Below are 23,952 nucleotides of genomic sequence, written 5' to 3' on the forward strand. Positions count from 1 at the left end.
TGAGTTCAAATATGGCCTCATACGCTAACCATATGACCCTTGGCAAGTCACTTAACCTTGTTTGCCTCAGTTTCCTTCTCTGTCAAATGAGCTGAAGAAGGAAATGGTAAACCATTTTCTTTGCCATGAAAAACCCAAATGAGATCATGAAGAGTCAGACACAACTGAAATGACTAAACAACAATAAGAAATTATTATTATGGGTACTGACCAACATCATATGATTACTCAGTGGCAAAGCTAAGACCCAGAACCAAGGTGTCCTAGATTAGTGCTCCTTCTGTTGTAGGAGAAAAAGCCTTCAAGTCTTAAGAGTCAGAAGGTCTAAGGCAATGATGGCAAAACTTTTAGAGACTGAGTACCCAAACTGCAACCCTTACATCACATGTAAGCTCCTCTGCCTTACCGCTTACAAGTACCCAGACAGGGGGCAGCTGGGTAGCTCAGTGGATTGAGAGCCAGGCCTAGAGATGGGAGGTCCTAGGTTCAAATCCGGCCTCAGACACTTCCCAGCTGTGTGACCCTGGGCAAGTCACTTGACCCCCATTGCCTACCCTTACCACTCTTCCACCTATGAGTCAATGCACAAAAGTTAAGGTTTAAAATAAAAATAATAATAATAATAATAATAACAAGTACCCAGACAGAGGAAGAAGGAAGCGCTTCCATTGGGTTGCTGGGCAGAGGGGCGGGTGATAAGAGAAAGGTCCTCAGGTACTCATGGAGAGGGGCAAGGGAGCCCTCCAGCACGTGTGCTATAGGTTCGCCAACATGTGTCTAAGGTATGGCTTCAGCTCAGCCATTTCCTGTGTGGCTTCAGGCAAGTCACATAGCTCACCTGGGTCTCAATGTTCTCATTTGTAAAATGAGGAGATTGGATTAGATTAGATTGGAGACCCCTATCCTTTATGTAGAAAAGAGCTGCTTTCTGTTTATGTGAACCAAAGAGGCTCCTTCAACAGAGGATTGACTAGTAGTTGAAGGATTAAAACCATCTCTGGAGAGACCAGGAGATCTGGACTTTGCCAACCTTTCACCATTCTGCCATCCCTGCCTCTTAACTTCTCCAAATGAGGGAGAAACTTTGAAATTTATATTCTCCCAGCTGATCTGGCTAAGGTTTGGAGGGAGACTTTCAAACTCACCAGACTTTCCTATATCCTGCAAGCCTCTGAGACTCCAGCAATATTTACCCTGACCACAAGGCAAGAGTAGGAACTTGCTGTCTGCACTCTTATACACCCTTCCTTCATTCCACCATGCAAAAATTGCTAAGGGACTGCTAATCAAATTAGCATTAGCATTTACATTGTGAAAGGTGGTTCCATTCAGTGGAGTTTAACCACCAAATGAAAATTTGCTCCAGATCACTAGTAATAGAAGAAATGTGAATCGAAATGACTAAGATTTCACTGCATACCCAGTGAATTGGCTAAATTGACAAAAGATGGGAATGGTCAGTATTTGGGGGGTTGTGAAAAGACGGGCACACTGGGCTACTTGGTGGAGCTGGGAACTGGTCCAAATATTCTGGAAAGCCATTTGGGATTATGATAAGAAAGTCACTAAAATGTTCAAACCCCTTGATCCAGAGATTTATTCTGTCACACAAGGAGGAAGGAAGGAAGAAAGCAATGGATAGAATGCTGAGTTTGGAGCCAGTTTATTCAATCAATCCTCATCTATTGAGCACTTACAACGAGCCAGGTACTGTGCTAAGCACTAGGCAGTGGTTCCCAAAGTGGGTGCTACCGCCCCTGGTGGGTGCTGCAGCGATCCAGAGGAATGGTGATGGCCACAGGTGCATTTATCTTTCCTATTAATTGCTATTAAAATTAAAAAAAAATTAATTTCCAGGGGCGCTAAGTAATATTTTTTCTTGAAAGGTGGCGGTAGGCCAAAAAAGTTTGGAAACCACTGCACTAGTCAGAAAGACATGAGTTCAAATCCTGCCTCAGTCATTTCCTAGCTGTGTAACCTTGGGCAAGGGTCTCTCTGTGATATTCGTAAATTGAAGGCCTTTAAGTTCCTTTCCAGCTCTCTTATCTATGATCCTATGAAGTAAATGATTAAAAGTAAAAACTTCATCCATTCACACCAAACTATTTATCACCATACTTTTCACCGTAGGAAAAAAAAGGGAAACAACTAACTAGTCATTGACTGAGGAACAGCGAATTAATCTATAGTACATTAATGCAATGGAATAGTACTGTGCTAGGGAAAAAATGATGAATAAGTAGAAACAAAGAAAGGCTCAGGCACAATGATAGTATCTCCCTTTCGTGGAGGCAAGCAAGGTCCCTACTCCAGGCCTGTAGGTCTCAGGGGACTCCCGTACTTTGGAGGGCTCTATTCATCACTGGTACAAAAAAAAAAAATATTAAGAGAATGAGAAGAGTCTCAGAAAAGATTCCACATTCTCCCAACACAATCCAAAGTGGAACTTCTGCCGATGCTGCCTTTCTGTTGAATGGCTGAAGGACTCCTAGTTCATTTTCATAAATTACTTGAAAATACAATGAATCTCACTGACTAAATATATTGTTGCAGATGGTAAATTTAATAATAACATAAATGCACAGCAACAATGTATAGGCAAGAATCTTTAACCAAAAGACACAACTTTAGGGGGCAGGTCCGTGGCTCAGTGGACTGATGTTATTAAATTTATCATCTGCAACAATATATTTAGTTAAGGTAGCAAAAGCAGAAGTTACACTTTGGATCATGTTGGGAGAGTGTGGAATCTTTTCTGGGGCCCTTCTCTGTCTCTTAATACTTTTTTGTGTCGATGACAAATAGAGCCCTTCAAAGTGTGGGAGCCCTCACAGACACAGCACGGAATAGGGACCTGGCTTTCTTCTAAGGGTGATAGTGATCATGGGGCCTGGGTCTTTCTTTGTTTCTATTTATTCATCATTTATCCCCAGCATGGTAATATTCTATTGCCTTCAGGTACTACAGATTAATACGAGTTTTTCTTGGGATATGTATTATTGGGGAATTGTAGGGGGCTGGCAGTTCAGTGTCTTCTAACTTTGTAACTTCTATGTATCAGTTATTAAATGGTGTGAAAACATTTTCTGCAAATGAAACTATGGATATGTAAGGTAGGTTGAAAGACTGTGGGCAGTAAAGAGGTGAGGTGCGCCTTCGGGGTATAAACTGGCCTCTTGGAAATCTATTAGTGTTACAAATAGCTGAGAGATTGGGTGAGGGGATACACTCTTTGACCTCCAGTAATCATACATGCTCCTGGGAACTTAATGCCAGTGGTCCTACAAAAAGAACCCAAATTTAGATAGTTATTTCAATTCTGTACAGTTCAGTGCTTTAAATTATAGTATATTTTATGAAAAGGACAGCTAGGGGGCTCCATGGTTAGAGTGCCAGTCTGGAGACAGAAAAACTCATCTTTATTTGGCCTTAACTACTTCCTATTTGTGTGACCCTGGGCAAGTCACTTAGCTGTTTGCCCCAGTTTCCTTATCTGTAAATAAGCTGAAGAAGGAAACATTTGAGTATCTCTGTCAAGGAAACCCCAAAAGAGGTCATAAAAAGCCAGTTATGATAGTCTGACTCAACAACAATGCCTCAACAACAAAAACATATTTATGAAAAGGGTTGTGAGTAATAACTGCACCATCATCTTTTTTCTTGATGTGGGAGATATGAAATTAGCCAGCAACATGAAGAGATGATTTCTAGACCCAAACACAAAAAGACTGCACGCATACTATGAAGACTCTTTGTATGCATCAATTGGACAATCGATAAATACTAAAAATCTCTTTTTTATCTATTATTCAAAATCTTTATCAATAAATCAGTAGACAGGGTAGCTGAGTTGCTCAGTAGATAGAACACCATTCCTAGGAATGAGAGGTGGTAGGTTCAAATTTGGCCTCAGATACTTCCCAGCTGTGTGACCCTGGGCAAGTCACTTAACCCCAATTGCCTACCCCTCACCTTTCTTCTGCTTTGGAACTGGCAATTAGTATCAATTCTAAAACAGAAGGTGAAGAGTTTTAAGAATTGGTAGGCCTCATGTGGGCTTATAAATTTTGTGATACATTTTAAAATCAAATTATCTATATAGGCCACCCCCACATATTTTTTTGCCTTGACCCCCTGAATACTCTAGAGGTGGCCCCAGAAATGACACAAAGTAAAATAAGCAGGATCAAAGCTACAGCAACGTAAATGGAAAGAACAACTAAATATATGCAATGGAATTCAGTGAAATTAGGATAGGCTTGGCCTCTAAGTGCTATGGGAATATACCTCCCTTTTTCTTTGTATAGGTGAGGGAGACCGTATAGAATGTTTAGTCAGTAAACACTGGTTAAATGTGTACTATATGCTAGGCAAGAGTGCTGGGGATTCAAAGAAGGTAAAAGACTCACAATGAGATCACAGTCCAATGCCAAACTGTTATGTTGTTAATTTTCTGCACTGCTTTCCCTCCCATGTCTTTTTTATTCTTTATAATAAAGGAATAACTCTCTGGAGAGGGAATGGAGAATGATATATAAAAAAATTTAGATGAGATTAAAAAGGCAGCAAAAACTTTATAGTTTTTTAAATAGTTTTTTAGATTTAATTAACATTTTCCTCCATTAGAATATAAGCTCTTAAGGGCAATATAGGAGTGAGAAAGGCCTTCATGGAGTAAATTGTTCTCATGGAAATCTGACTATTAGTGTTGCAAACAGTCAGGAGGATGGCTGTGAAGGAGGAGATACACTCTTTGACTTCCAGTGGCCATGCATGTTGCAGGGAACTTAATGCCAAAGGTCCTAAGCCTACAAGAGGAATCCAGATTTAGATGGTTATTCCAGGGGCTTCCCCCATCCTAATCTTTGTATTTCTATCACCTAGTACAATGTTGGGCACATAGAAAATATTTGAAAAATATCTGAAGTAGATAATTGGAGTAAGAGAATAGAATTGGGAAACATGGACGGAACTGGCAAATTAAAAAGTGTGTGATGGAGAACATAACTGGATAAATTCATGAGCTGCAGGGAGAGAAGTATGCAGACAGCCTCCAATCATGCTACCTTCTCTACAATGGAAATGCCCACAGGTCAAGAGGAAACAGCCACCAAGTCAGGTTCTACAATTACTTGTCAATGGCTTATTAGGAAGGTAGCATAGTGAAAACGATACAGTGTTGGACTTAGGATGAACTCAATAAAAATCTTGCTTTTGACATTTGTTAGTTGTGTGATATTGGTGAAGTCACTAATCTCTCTGAGCCCTAGTTTCCACATCTATAAAACAAGATGATAATATTTATATTATCTCTGTGAATAGTGTGTCTTTCAGAATCATGGCTACCAAGGGCTGTCATGAAGCTTCAAGTGAGATCAAATCCATAATGTTCTTTATAAGAATTAAACTGCTGTGTGTGTGTAAAAGTATAGTAGTACTGCTTCTATTTATGGTTCAATGGAAAAAGTACTGAATTTAAAAGTCACAGGATCTGAGTTCAAATTCTGACTTACTGCCATCTTGAATAGGTAATTTAACCTCTTTCAATCCAACTTTCCTCTTCTGTGAGATGAAGGGATTTGACTAGATGACTTTTAAGGTTCCTTCTAACTCTAAGGCTGGAGTTCTTAAGCTAGGACATATACTTAAAAAATATGTATATTTTGTTATGTCCAAAGGGCTTTAAAAGAATGCATGTTCTTTGATCCAACAATACCACTACTAGGTTTGTACCCCTAAAAAGGTAAAAATAAATGGGGATGGACCTGTTTGTACAAAAGTATTTATAGCTGTGCTTTTTGTGGTGGCAAAAAAAATGGAAAATGAAGGGATGCCCCTTGATTGGAGGATGGCTGAACAACATCTGGTGAATGATAATGTTGGAATGCTATTTTGCTATAAGGAATGATGAATCGATTGATTTCTATAAGAACTGGGAAGACCTACATGAACTGATGTGGAGTGAAATGAGCAGAACCAGGAGAACACTGTACACAGTAACTGAAACATTGTGAGATGATCAAATTTGATTGACTGCTGCTAAAAGCAATGCAGTGATCCAGGACAATTCTGAGAGACTTGTGAGAAAGAAAGCTATCCACCTAGAGAAAGAACCTCTCAAGTAGAAATGCAGAAGAAAAACATATGATTTATTACTTATTTATATGGATATGTGGTTTGGGGTTTTGGTTTTAAAAGATTACTCTATTACAAAAATGAATGATATGGAAATAGGATGAGTGATAAAATATGTATGTCAAGTCTAGCAAGGGCCAGCTTGACAAAATCATTTAGATTCTCCAAAAGGCAGCAAGGAAAATGACCCAGACACAACTGGCAATCAGGAGGGCTTGAGGGGCTGATAGCAACCAAAAGCATTTTATTGAAGGTTACATCCACTTTTATAGGGAGGGAGAAAAACAATCTAGGGATTTTGCACAAGTTTCCACTTACACAATGAGAGTAAATGATTTGTAAATTTGGTACAAAGGACTTGGTTTATTTCATTGAGTCTACCCAAAAATTTCTGTAGGTATAACAACCTAGCTTAGATTCCCAAGGAACTTCACACATCAGTGGGTTTTAGGAAAAACATCTAGTTTCATCAAGGAATAGCAGGGAGGGATTAGAAACCTCAGGTGATATCATGGGGCTATGTGTCTGACTTTAACTAAGCTATGGCTGTGATTTTACTGGGGCCCACTCTCTCCATAGTGTTACTGAATGGGGACAGGCTTTGCCATCTATATATGTATAACCTAGTGGAATTGCTTGTCAACTCTGGGAGGAGGGATGGAAGAGGGGAGGAGACAACATGAATCATGTAACCATGGGAAAAAGTTTTTTTAAATAATAAAATTATATTTAAAATATTTTGATGCCTCTATTTTACTACAACTGGTTTCCTTTGTAATCTTATGTAGAGTATTGTATGCACTTAGAAATATTATTCTGAGAAACGATTCCTGGCTTCGTCAGACTGCCAAAGGGCAATGTTGCAAGAATCCCTAATCCTGAGCAATGAATCTATGAAGAAGTAACTTTAAGTTTGCCTCCACTAACAGTCCTACCTTTTTCTGCTTCCTGCAATAAGCCAGTTGTCTGCTGCTATGTACCAGTTGGCAAATGGTACAAGGTTACGTTGCCAGAGGCTGATGTCTAATCCACCAGTGAAGCCTGTCCAAGCTTGCTACTGACCATCTCCCAGAAGGTCCAGAGGCTTCAGAAAAAGACATGCCCTCTTTTCTCAACTGACCATGGGGCTGAGGAAACTGTAGTTTCCAAAGATTTGTGCCCACAGATGCTCATAAAACAAAAAAGGCTTTCTGATTCTTGATGGGGGTACCTATCCGCAGTGGTTGCAAATAACTCAGGTTCTAACCTTGCAAGGGGATCCAGGTTCAGCTCACATGAACATATATATATATATATATATGAAAATCCCTTCCTACTCCCAATGAGATAGTGGAAAGGAAAGGGACAGATGTCTTTTCATTCTCTGGATCAGTCCAAAAAATGAGAGGAAGAAAAATCAGAATGAGTTGGTTACACACAGTGCTTGGCACAGAGTAAGGGCTTGATAAATGCTTCTCCACTCACTCCCTTATTCACTGATTTATTCATGCAGCACATCCTCTAAGGCTACCCAGAAACACTGAGTCATTTGCCAGCCCCCTTTGCTACAAGACAAGCTTTAACATTAAACAAACCACTGTTTAAGCAGTAAATATTCATGTGAGCACTTGATTATTAAAAGCTGTAGCAAATAGGCAGTACAAATGGACTTAAAATCAGCACTCTTCCTTTCTGCCAGTCCCATGAATATTGTGCCTTTCAGCACCATGGCTACCACCAAGCAGCCCCTCAGAAATGTTCCTGTGCATCAGGAAAGGTTTTCAAAGAAATAGCTTGGGTGGTTTGGAACTTGATGGGCCCCCTATGACTCTCATGGTATGGCTGAGAGTACCATTGTTACATGGTGCTCTCAGCAACTCCCCAGAACTAAGGCAGGTTTCCATTTCTGAAAAGTTGATGCTGGCACAAAAAGGATGAAAATGAAAGATGAAAAGGAATGGCTCAGAGGGGGGGGGGGGAGGGCAAATTTTATCTTTCCTGTTCATTATTTAAGGCTATCAATGGCCAGGCTCTCATTGGGTATCTCTCATCCAGAGTTCTGACATTCATTACTTCCAGGCTGTACGTGGCGCGTACTAGACAACTCTTCTGACTATCTTTGAGGAGAAAGCTGCAAAGACTTCCTGCTTCCACTTAGAAAGCCACTTTCTCCTCATCTATCAGAGTGAGGTCATGCCTGCTGACTATGACAGCATCTGCAGTATTTCCCTTTGGACCAGAGCACTGCTGTTTCTGGAGGTTTTCCTTTATGCCAACTGCTGTTTCCTCCAGTGGCTTATTTCAGATGCCGACTGTTCTCCATTCTACAGCCTTTGCAGTATTCCTGCAGAAGGGGAGCCAGATAACTGTCAAGGCCTTTATTTGGTCCGTTTTGTTTTATATTCCATGTGTTTCATAGCAATTAAGGAAAATATAAAAAAAGATGTGAAATTCCACATGAGCCCTGGGAATTAATGGCGAATTTGCTCCCAGTACAATGTAAATTCCTTGTGGACAGGAGGAGTTTTCATTTTTGGCCTTTCATGCCCTGTGCTGGGAATAGTAGGCATTTAATAAATGCTTATTGAACTGGCCTCTCTAAAAAAAACACGATTAAAACAAAAATATACTGTTTGATAGTTAAGAAGAAAATCAATCCCAAATTGAAATTTCTCACCTGCAAAGCAAGACTACCAATTTATAGCCTCCCTCATCACCGAAAAGAATACCAGGCAATGAATTTTCACACGGTGCCTTGATATCCCTAAAACAGAGCTCTTAACAGAGATGTTAACAAAAATAAATGCATAAACTAAGGAACTATTGGTATCTAATCAGACTTTTTCTTAAGGGAGATATGCTGAATTTTTTAGTTTCCAGCTTTAATTAAAAAAAAAAAAAACAACCTCAAAGAAATGTTATGGAAATTTCAATAAAAGATTCAATTTAATTAGAGCTGTACTTGTAGGAACATGTGTTTCAAAAGAACCCCAGGGAATACCATATAAAACTTAGTTATGTTAGCTACAAAAGGAGGCACTGCTGAAAGAAAAGGACTGGTATATTAACTCTGTTCCGAACTCATTAATTAGTTAGTTCCTAACCTGAATCACAAAATGGTGGTCATGTCATGGCAACAGCATACATCCCATCCCCACTGACAGAGGATCAGCTGCCTCAGCCTTCTAGGGCTGCCCTCAGTGACTAGGCTTTAGTACCCTCCCAGATGCATGCTGCCCAGCTGTCCTCCTCCTAATGAGACAATGACTTCCATTTGATGGGAACCGGCCATAGTGGACATGCTGCCTCATGAAATTGAGATAGGACGCTGGCTCTTTCAAAATGATGATAAATTAATGGATCAGATGGCCACCTTAGATCTATCATCCCTGCTGCATGATGGCTGTGCATGCGTCACCAGGGCTTCCAACTCATCTCTCCCCTCTGACAAAAAGGAAAAAAAACAACCTATCGCTGCTTCAGAAAGACATTCAGATTCTGAAAAGACATTTCCCAATCCAATTCACAGCATGGGGTGGTAGATGGAGCATTAGACTTAAGAGTCAGAAAGTTGAATCTACCCTCGGATGTTTAATAGCAATGTGATTAAGAACAAATAACCTTGACCTTTCTCATCTGTAAAATGAGTCTATTAATAGCACCTTCACAGGATGGCTGTGACGATGAAGTAAAACATTCTATAGAAAGCCCTTCACAAACCTTAAAGTGTTAAAGAGCTAGGAATTATTATTATTATTATCTTAACTATTGAGCATATTGACTGGATTAAAAAAAAACCCATTTAGGGTTTTCTTGGCAAAGATACTATTGTCCTCTCCTTCTTCAGCTCATTTTACAGATGAGGAAATTGAGGTACGCAGTTAAGTGACTTGCCCAGGGCCACACAGCTAGTAAGTGTCTGAGGTTGTATTTAAACTCAGGAAGATGAGTTTTCCCAATTTCTAGTTTGGCACTCTATCCACCAGGCCACCTACCTGTTCCAGATAAACTGACCAGGTTAAATCTCAACATCATGCTGTTAATTCAGATTTGGATAGATATTCACCCCCTTCCTAACTCCCTCTTTCTCCTCCTCTCCCCCTCTTACTGGAGGGTGGAGCCCTGAATTCCTCCTACAACTTTCCTTTATAGAGGGTTGGCGTTTGACCTTCCAGGCAACTCTCCACCTTCTAGCTGCAGCTCTCCTTGATTTAAAAACTCTGTAGAACATGAAGTACCCCACCTCTGATATTCTCTTTGTTCCTCTACCCCAGGGTAGCCTCCTTTTGTTTGTTGTCTTCAGTCATTAGATAGTGAGCTCCTTCAGGGAAAGGACTGTCTGTTTCTTATTTGTATCCCCAGTCCTAAAAACAGTGCCTGATCATATAGTAGGCTTAAAAAATGTTTACCTCACTGAATCAGGCTGTATAAATGGTCCAGACTGCTAGAAGAACTTTTCTATAGGTGCCAGTGATCTTCTTAGCCTCCAGAGTAAATTTTTTAATGATGAGATATGTTCCCAAGTGTTAGGGGCTGTTATTGTGAGAATTGAGTTTCTTGTTACTTCAAGAGTTTTGTCAGAAGTAGGATGACATTTGTTAAGGAGGCTGAAAAGAACATTTATTCCTATACTAGACTGGCTGGATTAGTGGCCCTTCCAATTCTAGGTCTCTCTCCAGGACCCTTGGCACTGTACCATGGCACATTTTGGCCCCTGCTCCCAGAAGTTTACCCTTGACATCCACAACTGGCCCTGGTTGTCCTTTTCTTTAGAAATGAATAGCCACAAGACACTGGATGAATGTGTTTTAAAGTGAGGCAACTAGAGAGATGGAATTAAATAGTGAGTGTCTACTAAATGGCCAGCCATTGGAACAAATCCTAATCAATTGTCTTTTGATTAGCTAAAAGCGTCAAACTTTTAAGCACACAGTTTCTGGAGAATTTTTTAAAAGTCGTACATATATTATTATATAATACATATTCCTCCATTTGCCATGTTGTGAACAAGACATATATTGCATATCTAAACATATTACAGAATCTGAAGCTGATATCTATAAGACATCTTAAACTCTAAGGCAGGAATGGCAAACCTATGGCACAGGTGCCAAAGATGGCATGCAGAGAGCTCTCTGTGGGCACACTGCCTCTCCCCTCCCCCTGTCCACCTTGCCTGATGATATCTTTTTCACATACTCTGTCAAGCAGCCCAATGGAAGCACATAGGGAGGGGGTAAGGTGGGCAGTTCACAGATGGCAGAGCTGGAGGGGAGCAGAGCACTCGGGCCACTCCCCTCCCCCTCTCTACAATTGCTGAGGACATTCCTCACTTCACCTACCCAGCAGCCCAATGGGAGTGCTTTTTCCCTCCCCTGTGTGGGGCAGGGCACCCCTGGCACTCAGTGGGGGGAAGGCACGATACTCAGTCTGGGGGTGGGTGGGATGGGGATTGGGTATGACACTCCATCTCTAAAAGGTTCACCATCACTGCTCTAAGGATGAAAATGCTTTTTATACCAAAGGACAAGAATGATAACAGGCATTTAAATATTTGTGAGAAGCTGGATCTTGTTTCATAAATTGCCTGAAGAAACCAACATCCTAAGGATAGTCAGAGCTTCACAGATTTAGGACTGGAAGAGCCTTGAGAGGCCACTGAGTCAAATCCTTATTTTACAGAAGAAAGTGAGGACCAGGGAGGTTAAGTAACTTGCCCACAGGTAGTTAGATAAGTAAATGGTAGGGCCAGATTTCAAACTTGGGGACCACACCTTCAAAGCCTGCCCTCTTTTCCACTGCTCCATGCTAGACAAACTCAATTTTTTGGTTGAATTCTCCCATCCTGGTGTTGTTTCTTGTAAGAGGCCAGTTGGTTGTTAATAAGTACACAGCTTTTTAAAATTTTGAAAAAATGAGGGAATCTTTTAAAAAGCAACCAAAATTAATGTTCAAGCAAACAAAAAAAAGGACTAAATTACAAATTAAGACATAAAGTCTAGGGGGCAGCTGGGTAGCTCAGTGGATTGAGAGCCAGGCCTAGAGATGGGAGGTCCTAGGTTCAAATCTGGCCTCAGACACTTTCCAGCTGTGTGACCCTGGGCAAGTCACTTGACCCCCATTGCCTACCCTTACCACTCTTCTGCCTTTGAGCCAGTATACAGTATTGACTCCAAGATGGAAGGTAAGGGTTAAAAAAAAAAAAAAGACATAAAGCCCAGTGATGGGCAAACTTTTTAAAGAGGGGGTCAAAGGAAAGGAAATGCTCATCTGTCAGTCTGTTTCTAAGGCAACTCTTTCGAAGTTTCATTGTATTGTACCCTACTCATTGTATTCATCAGATTAGGAATAATGTGAGGCAGGATAGAACATTTCAGGGGCAGCCCCTCCTGAGGGCTGTAGTTTGCACATCACTGGTCTAGACTATTTGTGTACTGATATGACAATTTATTGCCCTCTGTTTCTATCTCTATGTGTCTCATTATTTTAATTCTGCTTTCTTCATCTGTACCACTCTATATGTATATATGTATATGTATATATTTGTCATTTTAAAGTTAATAGTATTCCCTAAATATATGTTTATTCTCACTATTTATTTTAGTTTTGGTGCAGGAGATTTGCTGTTGCTCATCCTTGGTTTTACCCTCAAGTCAGTATGGGTAGTTCAGAAGAAGCTTCTCAGAACTGAGATAAGAGATGATTCTGAAAAAAGCAGGGAGGGGAAAAGAGGCCCAGAGAAGAACAGAGAAAATGTACAAAGAGGAAAAAAGTACCAAGAAAGTTTCCTTTACCTCTTCTAAGGAAGTAGACAGAAGAATAAGAAGCAAAGAGCAAGAAAGGATAAGTATGGAAAAGTGGAAGAAAAGCTTAATATAAAGGACTATTCCAAAGGAGGATCTCATTATAAACCAGTTAATCATGGTGATTTTGGATATGTTTATTATTGTTCAGTCCTTCCGTCATGTCTGACTCTTTCTGATCCTGTGTACCCTACAAGAAAACCTGGAGTTTTCTTAGCAAAGGATACCAGAGTGGTTTGCCATTTCCTTCTCAAGTGGATTAAGGCAAACAGGTTAAGCAACTTGCCCAGGATCACACAGCGAGTGTTTGAGGCCACATTTGAACTCAGGCCTTCCTACCTCCAAGTCCTTTGTTCTATCCACTGAGCCACCTAGAAACCTCAGTATGTGGTTATGCTACAGGTCAAAAAAGACGTCATAAACCATATTGTGCTTTTCCCATAGCAATCCTGCAAAATAGGGGAGTGCTGTAATATTTTTTTTTGGGTAGCCTACGTATCCTTTGAGTTACACTGAATTTGGAACCCAAGGACCTGGGACTTCACCAATAGAGATGCTCCTTCCGTCAAGGCAGATTATAGAATTTGTAGAAAAGAAGTTCTTGACCAAGGGTTAACCTGTGAATGTGTTTTTTAAAATACTTTGTTAATTGTATTTTGAGATGATCGGTTTCCTGTGTAACTCTACGCATTTTATTTTTTGCTTAAAAACGTTTTTCTGAGAAAGCATCCATGGGCTTCACCAGATTCCAAAAAGGGTCCATGACACTGAAATGGTTAAGATCCTCTGCTTTACACGGTCTTTTAATGCTCCTGAAGAATCCAAAGACTTAAGTTACATGTCCATAGCTACATTACTAAAGTGTCAGAGGTTCAACTGAACCCAAGCGTTCCCATTTGGAGTATAGGTAGCTCAGGCACTGATCTCTTGGAATCAAGAAGATCTGGCTTGAAATCCCACCTCAGGCACTTCCTCCATGTAGGACTTTAAGCAAGGCAGGTAAGTGCCGTACCTCAGTTTCTTCAGTTGTCAAATGAGGAAATTTGACTTGATGGCTTTTCTGATCTCTTCTTTTCACTACAGTGGGTGCTATGTTTTACCAGGATAAAAACAAACACAAGGTCATTTAAAAGTACTTAAAGTACTCAAATTATATAGCTATAATTTATCTATATCTATACTTATGTAGATATATACACATATATGATGTATAAAATGTAAACATATGTAGACACATATATGCACACAAAATATTTTATGGTTGTTGGTTGTAACCATATGGATTTCAAAAGAGTGATTTCCAGCTTCCCAGTTTGTTTTTAGAATCTCTAAAAGTCACAGCTCGTGATCTTTCCTTTGTTCACAGATTCCCTGGGCAGAGTTCAGGGATGTGACCTTTCATCTCTGGATAGCAGCAACCGTGCCTCAGCTTTCTGAAAGGTCTCTTGACCTTCTAGAGACCTCTTTGGGACACAGCATGCCATGGCTACTGTACTTTCATTGGACAAGCGGAGACAATGGAAGGTGTAAGTGTGGAATTGGAGTAAATCAAGGATCACTAAACACTCGTCTTGGAAGGGGACTGGAAGCCGACCCCATGGAACCCTGAGAGAATTCCATTTGGGAGGGGCCAACAGCAAGAGGAGTTTTGGAAGAGGCTTCTCAACTGTCACTTCACTCCTGACCGGACTGGGACTCTGGGGGGTTGGTTCTTTGGTTGGGAGGTTTTGATTTTGGGGTGAATCCTGAGCAAATTGGGCTCCTCTGTACTTTTATTAGTGATTATTGGGAGATCACAACTACTAACATCAATTCCTACTATCTTCAAATACCAACAAAGAAGACATTGACAGCAATTCTCCAATGTGGCCAGAGAGCTCTAACTCCTGGGGGAGCAGACTTGAAGCGGGGGGGGGGGGGGGGCAGCGGCGGTGTTCCCTTCCCTGATCCTGCTCAAATCCATTTATCCTGCTACTTTCCTTTATATTAGTTAGAAATATTTGATAGGAGACTGTAGGGGGAAGAGAGAGTGGGTTACTGTGACCAAGTCACAGAAGAAAGTCCAGAGCTGCTCTCTTGGGGAGAAGACATAGTTGTTAGTGAAGTTCATCCCTTCCCACCATCCTTGATTCCCCTACACCTTTCCCCTGTACCCTGAATTTATTTTATCCTTTAATAAACCCCTGATAGTTTGATACTTAGAGTCTGGAGCAATTACACTGGGGGGGGGAGGTGACTGATCTTGGGGCCAAGGGGCAGACCATTACCTGACTCCATCTTGATGGGCAAAAGCTAACTTGAACTTAGGAGTGGGGGAGGCTTGTCTCAACAGGGCTGGCTCTGAAGGTGGGATCCAACCCATTAGGGTCTCAACTGAACCCCAATACCTTCCTTCAACATCCCCACTACAGCTTTGCCAGTTTGGGGAGCCACTTTGAGTTTGTTCCCCCATAGGTCTTCCCTGGGGTGGGGGTGAATGAATAGCTGATCTGGCACATTGAAAGCTAACAAGGGGGGAGTCTAGATACACACCTTCCTACCATCAGTACTCACCCCAATACAAAGGAAAGCTTCCACATATTACATATGATAATAGACTCACATATTTCATATTTTCAGAGAGAGAGAGAGACAAGAGAAGAGCAAGTGAGAAGGACCACAAGCCAGGGATGAGAGGAAGATTGGGATTTATAACTCAGAGGATCATAAGATTTGGAGCTGGTAAAGATCTTCATAGCCTACCTTGAACTCAAAATTTTCCAGATGAGGAAACTGAGACTCCAGGAATGATTTGCCTAAAATGACCCAAATAGTAAATGACAGAGCCAGGATTTGAACCCAGGTCCTTTGTTTCCAAATCTATTGCAATCCTGATATGATATATAACAGTGATGGGCAAACAAAAAAAAAAATCTGGCCCATGGGCCAGATGTGGCCCCCTGAAATGTTCTTTTGGGCCAGCCATGTGACATTATTCTTAATCTGATGACTAAAATGAGTAGAATACAATACAATGAAACTTCGAAAGAGTTGCCTTAGAAACAGACTGACAGATGAGCATTTTCTTTCCTTTGGCCCCCTCTTTAAAAAGTTTGCCCATCACTGATATATAATGTAATATAATATAACATAATGAAATGATGCAATGCAATATAATAAAAATTTTAAAACATAATACCCAAACTGAAGTCAGAACAGAGGCAGAAAACTATATAAATATCCCTAATGAATAATGATGTAAAAACTTTAAATAAATTATTAGCAAAGTGACTATAGCAATAGATCACAAAGATTATATACTATTACCAGGCTTGATTTATAATGCATTGATTTATTTATGTAATGAGTTTGTGGGCTGCCCAGTGGGTTGAAAATGAAGAGATAGAGCCCAAACTTTGTAAAATGCTTAATGCTATCTAGTCTCAAGAACTGTATTGTTCAGTGTTTCCTTCAGGGATTTTAGAAATTTTTGTTGGGAGAAAAATCACCCCTTACTTAATAGTATGGGAACACCGCTAGTTTAGAAATTCTATGTGATAATGAGATTAAACCTACCCTACCCATCTTTAGATTTAATCATAAAAGGTGAAAACATCACCACTTAATTCACAAGTTGGGAAGTCTGTAATCTGCGTGTACAAGAGTAGGTGATGAATCAGAATTGACTGATTGCCCCCTGGGCAGTCCTAAGCAAAGCATCTGTTGTGATTGGATATATAAACTAAGAGGAAGGCACAGGAAGTGACAAAAAAGAAGCATTTTTAAAAGGGAGTGACAACTTCCTGTGGGCCTGTTCTTGTTCATTTTCCTGGAGTTGGAGCTTGAGTTGGAGATGCTGGTTGCTGGACCTGGGACCCTGAGACCTTGGTGAGATTGTTCTTAAATCTTTCCCTTAGAACTACACATGGCGAGTGAAGAAGGCTGACTACCTTAGCTTCCCTGGAGGTACTAGCCTCTTGGAGGCTCCCTTGATTGGGAGAAGCCCTCATGGCTAATCCCTTGTTAATTGACTTTTAGGCTCTCTGGTTGGGACCTCTGGAGCTCTGCTGGAGTAAAGCCAGGGATTGAGTACATAGTCTAGTTCTTTAAGCTAGATCTCTTACTCTATCCTCTTCTCATCTCTCTACTTCTACTTTCTCTCCTATATTTTATAAATACATTACTAAAATCATTTTAGAATTGATATTTATTCAATTCTTGGCGACCATACCTTTAAATATTAATATCCAAACCAAAGTCCCCCTTTTCCCCTTTTACAATTAAGGAAACTAAGGAGGCTATAATAGAATAGGAAGTGTCACTTAAGAGAACTGTAAAATGCTAAAGCTACTTGGAGCCACCAATCTACCAACAAACACTCAAGATCCACATAGATACAATTACAAAACATTAATCAAAACACAAAGGGGATATTTAAGAAAGCTGGATAGATCATAATGTCAAAATTTACTTGGAAGACTAAGAGGTCTAGAATTTCAAGGAAGGGAGAAAAAAGTAGGTATAAGGAGAAGGCTCAAATTAGACCTTAAAGCAAGTGGCCATCAAGATGATTTAATAAGGGTTAAAAAATAGAAAAGGAGATCAGTGGAACAGATTAGATAAAGAATGGAAAACAAACAAATTCTCTATTTGGCAAGAACTGCTGGGAAAATTGGTTTGGCAGAAATGAGGCTGATGTTCCTATCTTAATACTTCATTATGTAATGGGCTCAAAATGGATAGATGGTTATCTTTTTTTAAAATAAAGACTATAGACAACTGACATAATTCTGACGAGGGGGAAGAGACCTTAACAGAATCAGGAATAGAGGCGATAACAAAAGAAAAATGGATTATATGCCAGTTATGTGAAATTGAAGGAACTTTTGGTTAAGGTGATAACATGAAAGACAGCCTAGCTCTCCCATATGCACTCCAGCTGAAAAGAGCACTGATAGAAGGGAATGATAAAGAAAATAGAAAAGAGAACCTTTCTCCTATTTATTAATCTGAAAGGTAATTTATTTTTGCTCTACTGTTTATGTGACTTTTTATATATATCCCTAGGGCTACTAGTCATGTATCCATTGGGAGTTTAGCTGTCATATTATGGGAGATGATGGTCTAAACACAATTTGTCAGATTTCTGTCCAGTTTTCCAGAAATTTTTGTCAAATAGGGAGTCCTTTCCCCAATAACTGGGTTCTTTGGGTTTATTAAATACTAGGTTTATTTGTTTCTCTATGTTGATTACTTACTCTGTTTCACTGATCAATTTCTATTTTTTTAAAACTAGTACCAAGTTGGTTTAATGATTATTGCTTCGTGATACTTCACTATTGATATGCTCCCTTTCCCCCCACCTTTTTAATTCTCTGGAGATTCTTGATTTTTCTCTCTTCCAGATGAATTTTATTATTTTTTTATGGCTCTATGAAGTAATTCTTTGGTAATTTGATTAGTATGATAGTGAATAAGTAAATTAACTTATGTAGTATTGTCATTTTTATCATATTAGTTTAGCCTATCTGTGGGCACTTAACATTTCTACAATTACTTAAACTTATCTTTATTACTGTAAAGATTGTTTTATAGTTGTATTCATCTCATTCCTGTGTACATTTTAGTAGGTACAGACTCCCAGGCATTTTATAAAGTTTATAGCTATTTAAATGGAACTTTTCCATCTCTTCTTGCTGTTTTTGTGATATAGAGAAATTGTGATGATTTCTGTGGTTTTATTTTATATCCTGCAATTTTGTTGTTGTTGTTTTTTTAAACCCTTTAACTTCTGTGTATTGGCTCCTAGGTGGAAGAATGGTAAGGGTGGGCAATGGGAGTCAAGTGACTTGCCCAGGGTCACACAGCTAGGAAGTGTCTGAGGCCAGATTTGAACCTAGGACCTCCCATCTCTAGGCCTGACTCTCAATTCACTGAGCTACCCAGCTGCCCCCTGAAGTTGTTTTGATTAATTTTAATTGACCTTCTAAGCTTTTCTAAAGAAACCATCATCTTATTTGGAAAGATATGTCCTTTTTGCCTATAAACATTCCTTCAATTTCTTTTTTCTTGTGTTATAGCTATAGCTAGTGTTTGTAGGACTATATTAAATAGTAGTGGTCTCAGACACTTCCTCGCTGTATGGTCCTAGGCAAGTCACTTAACCCCAACTGCCTAGTCCTTACCACTGTTACACTTTGGAACCAATACATACTATCGATTCTAAGATGGAAAGTTAAAAAAAATAGTAGTGGACACCCTTGCTTTAATTCTTCTGGTCTTATTTGAAAGATATTATATCGTATTATATTATGATTTATTCCATTACATAAATGCTTGTTATTTTTATAGAGACACAAATTATCACATTAAGGAAAGGACCATTTTTGCTATGCTTTCTTATGTGTTTTTTTTTTTAAACAGGAATAGATATATTTTATTGAAAGCTTTTCCTGAATTTGATACAATGTGATTTTTTTCTTGTTACTAGTATGGTATATTTTTGAGAGTTTTTCTATTCCTGAACCAAGCCTGAATTTCTGGTAAAAATCAAACCTAACCATAGTGTATAATCTTTGTGATATGTTGCCAAACTCACTTTACTTATTTTTTATTTACATTTCTTGCTTCAATATTCCTTAGGGATATTGGTGTATAGTTTTTTTAATCTTTGTTTTGACTATCTTTGGTTTAAGTATTATATATTATATCATGTTATATTAAGGTAATATTTAAAGAATCATGTAAGACTCCTTACTTTCCAATTTTTTTCAAAAAGTCTTTGTAATGCCAATATTAACTATTAAAAAAAATGTTTACCAGAATTTGCTTGTAAAGTCATCGGGTCCTGGGTGTTTTTTGTCCCACTTTGGTGGTTTGTTCAATTTCTTTCTTTTTTGATCTTTCTAATAAAAGTTGACCTTCTGGATCAGGGGTCAGCAACGTATGGCTCTCGAGCCATATCTGGCTCTTTTGAGGGCCGGATATGGCTCTTTCTGCAGGAGCCATAAAGTCAATTTTTTTTCAGGCCCTATTACAGGAGCGTGCACTGTGAGCACTGTACGGCTCTCACAAAATTACATTTTAAAAAAATGTGGCGTTTATGGCTCTCATGGCCAAAAAGGTTGCCGACCCCTGTTCTGGATTAAGGAGTGAAGGATATATTGAGAAATCAAGATGATTTAAAAACAAGAAATAGAAATACATTTTTAAAAAATCATCTGAAAGAACATTGGTTATGACCATCAGAACTGAGTTTTTAATTCCTGATTAGCCACTTGCTAAGACATCATTGTAAAGATGGAAGGGGTTTTAACAATCATCTATTCTAATCTGTTGCCACCATTTTGAAGAAGAGAAAAGTAAAACTCGAGATGAAGTGTCCTGCCTCAAGCTGTACAGGTAACAAGTAAAAGAGTCAACATTAAAACCCAGGTACCTTCAAATACTTGTTCCACTAGAATCACTTCCCTTCTCAAGATTTCAGTTTTGTCATCTGGAAAATCAAAATGTTGGTGTCAGTAACCTCTAACAGTCCTTCCAGCTCTAAAGTTAATGATTCTATGACTGGATAATATCTAAGATTCTCTCACATTTCCATTTCTTCCCTTTACCTTTCATCTTGGCTATTTTGTGATTCTAAGCAAGGCTCAGGAGAAAAAGTTGGGATCTCTATGGCAGATATCAATTTGCCGTATATTTCCTCTCCCAAACCCACTCCTTTTCCAAATGTCCCTAATACTAATGAGATCATCACCATTCTATAGTGAACCAGCATCTCAAACTTAGTATCATCTTTAGTTCCTTACTCTCCCTCACCTCACATATCCGATCAGTTACCAAATCTCCTTAGGTCTACCTCCATTTTTCTTACAAGCTCCCTTTTCTCTACTCCTCTAGCTACCACCTAAGTCCATGGCTCCTCCCCTCTTACTTGGACTATGGCAGTAGCTTCATTGGTTACCCTTCTGTATCTCTCTTTCCAATTTGTCCTCCATATAAATACCAAAGTCATTTTCCTGAAGCCCAGATCTGCCTTTACTCAATAAATGCAAGTGGCCCTGTATTGACTTTAGAAATTTTTTTTTCATTTTTAACTTCTTAAAAAAAATCCTTAATCTGGCCTCAGACACTTCCCAGCTGTGTGACCCTGGGCAAGTCACTTGACCCCCATTGCCTACCCTTACCACTCTTCTGCCTTGGAACACATACACAGTATTGACTCCAAGACGGAAGGTAAGGGTTTAAAAAAAAAAAAAATCCTTATCTTCCATCTTAGAATCAATACTGTGTATTGAATCCAAGGCAGAAGAGTGGTGAGGGCAAGGTAAGGGGATTTAAGTGACTTGCCTGGAGTCATAGAGCTAGAAAATGCCAGATTTGAACCCAGTGCTTCCCGTCTCTAGCCCTGGCTCTCTATCCACTGAGACACCTAGCTGCCCTCATTTTAACTGATGCAGAGTGAAAGGAGCAGAACCAGGAGAACCATATACACAGAAGCTGATACACTGTGGCACAGTCCAATGTAAAGGACTTTTCTACTAGTAACAATGCAATGATCCAGGACAACTCGGAGAGGCTCATGAGAAAGAACACTATCCACATTCAGAGGAAGAACTGTGGGAGTGGAAACAGAACAAAAACAACTGCTTGATCACATGGATTGAGGTGGACATGATTGGGGTTGTAGACTCTAAAAAGATCACCCTAGTGCAAATATCAATAATATGGAAATAGGTCTTGATCAATGACCCATGTAAAACCAATAGAATTGCCCATTGGCTATGGGAAGGGGGGGCGGGGAGGGAAAGAACATGAATCTTGTAGCCATGGGAAAAAAATATCCTAAATTAATTAAATAAAAATTTCAAAGATAAAAAATTTAAAAAATAAAATAAAATAAAAAATAAAAAGAAGGTAAAGTGATAGGGCTGGGTTAGCTAAATAGATCAGCCCATTCTGGGTCTTCAGAGTCTTTCCATCTCCTGTTGAATCTAGTTTAAGTTTCTTTTCCTGCCATTCAATATTCTTTGCAGTTTATGTCTAAACTACTTATCCAACATTATCTCCTACTATGCCTTAAAACCCCCCAACAAAAAACCCTTACCTTCCATCTTAGAATCAATACTGTATATTGGTTCCAAGGCAGAAAAATGGCAAGGGCTAGGCCAGTGATGGTGAACATTTTAGAGATGGAGAGCCAGGCCCCATCCTGTCCCCCGCCCCCCACTGGTGCTATGTCCAGACCCCACCCCGACTGAGTGCCTAGGTACCCCCCCCACACCTTACCCCACTCTAGGGAGGGAGGAAGCCCTCACAATGTGCTGCTGGGTGGAGGGATGGGGGTGGTAGTGAATCGAGGATATCCTCAATGAGTGTAGAGTGAGGGAGGGGAGTGGACTGAGTGCTCTGCTTCCCTTCAGCTCTGCCGCAAGTGAGCTGCCCACCTTCCCCACTGTGAGCTCCCATTGGGCACTGGGCAGAGGGGCAGGGGAATATGAAAAAATATTGCCAGGCAGGGTGGAGAAGGGGAGGGGAGCAGCTTCGTCTGAATCCCTCTGTCTTTCTAGGAACAAACTTGATGGGAGAAGGCTGAATGCTCACAGAGAGGGTTCCATGTGCCATCTTTGGCACCCAAGCCATAGTTTTGCCATCATTGGGCTGGGCAATAGGGGTTAAGTGACTTGCTTGGGGGTTACACAGGAAGTATCTGAGGCCAGATTTGAACCCAGAATCACCCACCTCCAGGCCTGATTCTTAATCCACTGAGGCACTAGCTGCCCCACACTGTGCCTTTTCATGTACCCCATTGCCCAGCCAAACTCCATTGCCATTTCCCCAAAACATGATCTGTACTTTCTAGACTTCCTATTGGGCTTTGCCCTATTAGTTCCATCTTCCTGGAATGTCCTTCTACCAATCAATCAACATGTATTAATTATGTACCTGCTACATGGCTGGCACATCTAGGAACTGGAGATATAAGTACAGAAAATGAAACAATCTCTAGCATGAAATACTATTAAGCTATAAGAAATCATGAAGAGGATGGTTTCAGGGAAACCTAGGAAGACTCTGAATGAATCAATGCATGGTGAAACAAGTGGAATCAGAAGAATAATTTACATTATAATAATATTGTAAAAGCAAACAATTCTGAAAACCTGATCAGTGCAATGACCAACCATGACTCCAGAGGACTAATGATGAAACATGCTACCTATGTATAGACAGAGAGGGCATTGGATTTGAGATGCAGGATGAGATTTTTTTTGGACAAAGCTAATGAGAGAATTTGTACTTTCTTTGTGACTTGCATATTTGTTACATGGCTTTTGTTTCTCTCTCTTTCCTCTCCCCTCCCCCCCCCCAAAAGGAAGGATGTAGGAAGAAGAGAAATTATAATTTTGTTAATTGAAAAAAATTAAATTTAAGAGAAAGTAACAGGTTAAAAAATTTCAAGTGAAGCTCTAATAGATTTGCAGTTTCATGTACAATCTTCTTTCTGTTCTACTTGTATGCAGAAATGCCCCTTTTTTAAAAGTGCAGAATAAAAAATAAATAACAACGTTTAATTTTTGAAAACAATCCCTATTTGCAATGAGTTTACACTCTAACAGGGGAAATGGGTGTCTATAATCATATATGGAGCAAGAAAAGAAAGTTAATTGATACAAAATATATACGGAGTAGTTAGAGACGAGGCACTTTGGAAGGAAGGGCACTAGAAATTGAAGGCGGGGTATCAGGCCAGCCTTCTGCAATAGCTTTACGTCGAGATCGGGTCTTTGGGTAGTATGTACAGATAGATGTATATCTTGATCTCTCTGGGGCATCTAAAAGAGAAAACTTGCAATGCTAATGCAATTCGGCAAACGCTCTCCTACAGTTGTTTTTTTTTAAACCCTTGTACTTCGGTGTATTGTCTCATAGGTGGAAGATTGGTAAGGGTGGGCAATGGGGGGCAAGTGACTTCTCCTACAGTTTTAAAAACTTGCCAGGTTCACTCAATCCGTATGTTATCAGAAGAGGGTATGGAATACTAGGCTTCAGGGCT

At 39.8% G+C, this 23,952-nt stretch overlaps 1 protein-coding gene across 1 annotated transcript in view; it reads right to left on the reverse strand.

Moving 5' to 3' along the window:
• EBPL (EBP like) overlaps positions 1 to 23,952 on the reverse strand; it is a 45,460-nt gene that overhangs the window by 20,178 nt on the left and 1,330 nt on the right. The window lies entirely within an intron of this gene.

This window comes from Gracilinanus agilis, chromosome 3, assembly GCF_016433145.1.
Source record: "Gracilinanus agilis isolate LMUSP501 chromosome 3, AgileGrace, whole genome shotgun sequence".
NCBI classification, from domain to species: domain Eukaryota; kingdom Metazoa; phylum Chordata; class Mammalia; order Didelphimorphia; family Didelphidae; genus Gracilinanus; species Gracilinanus agilis.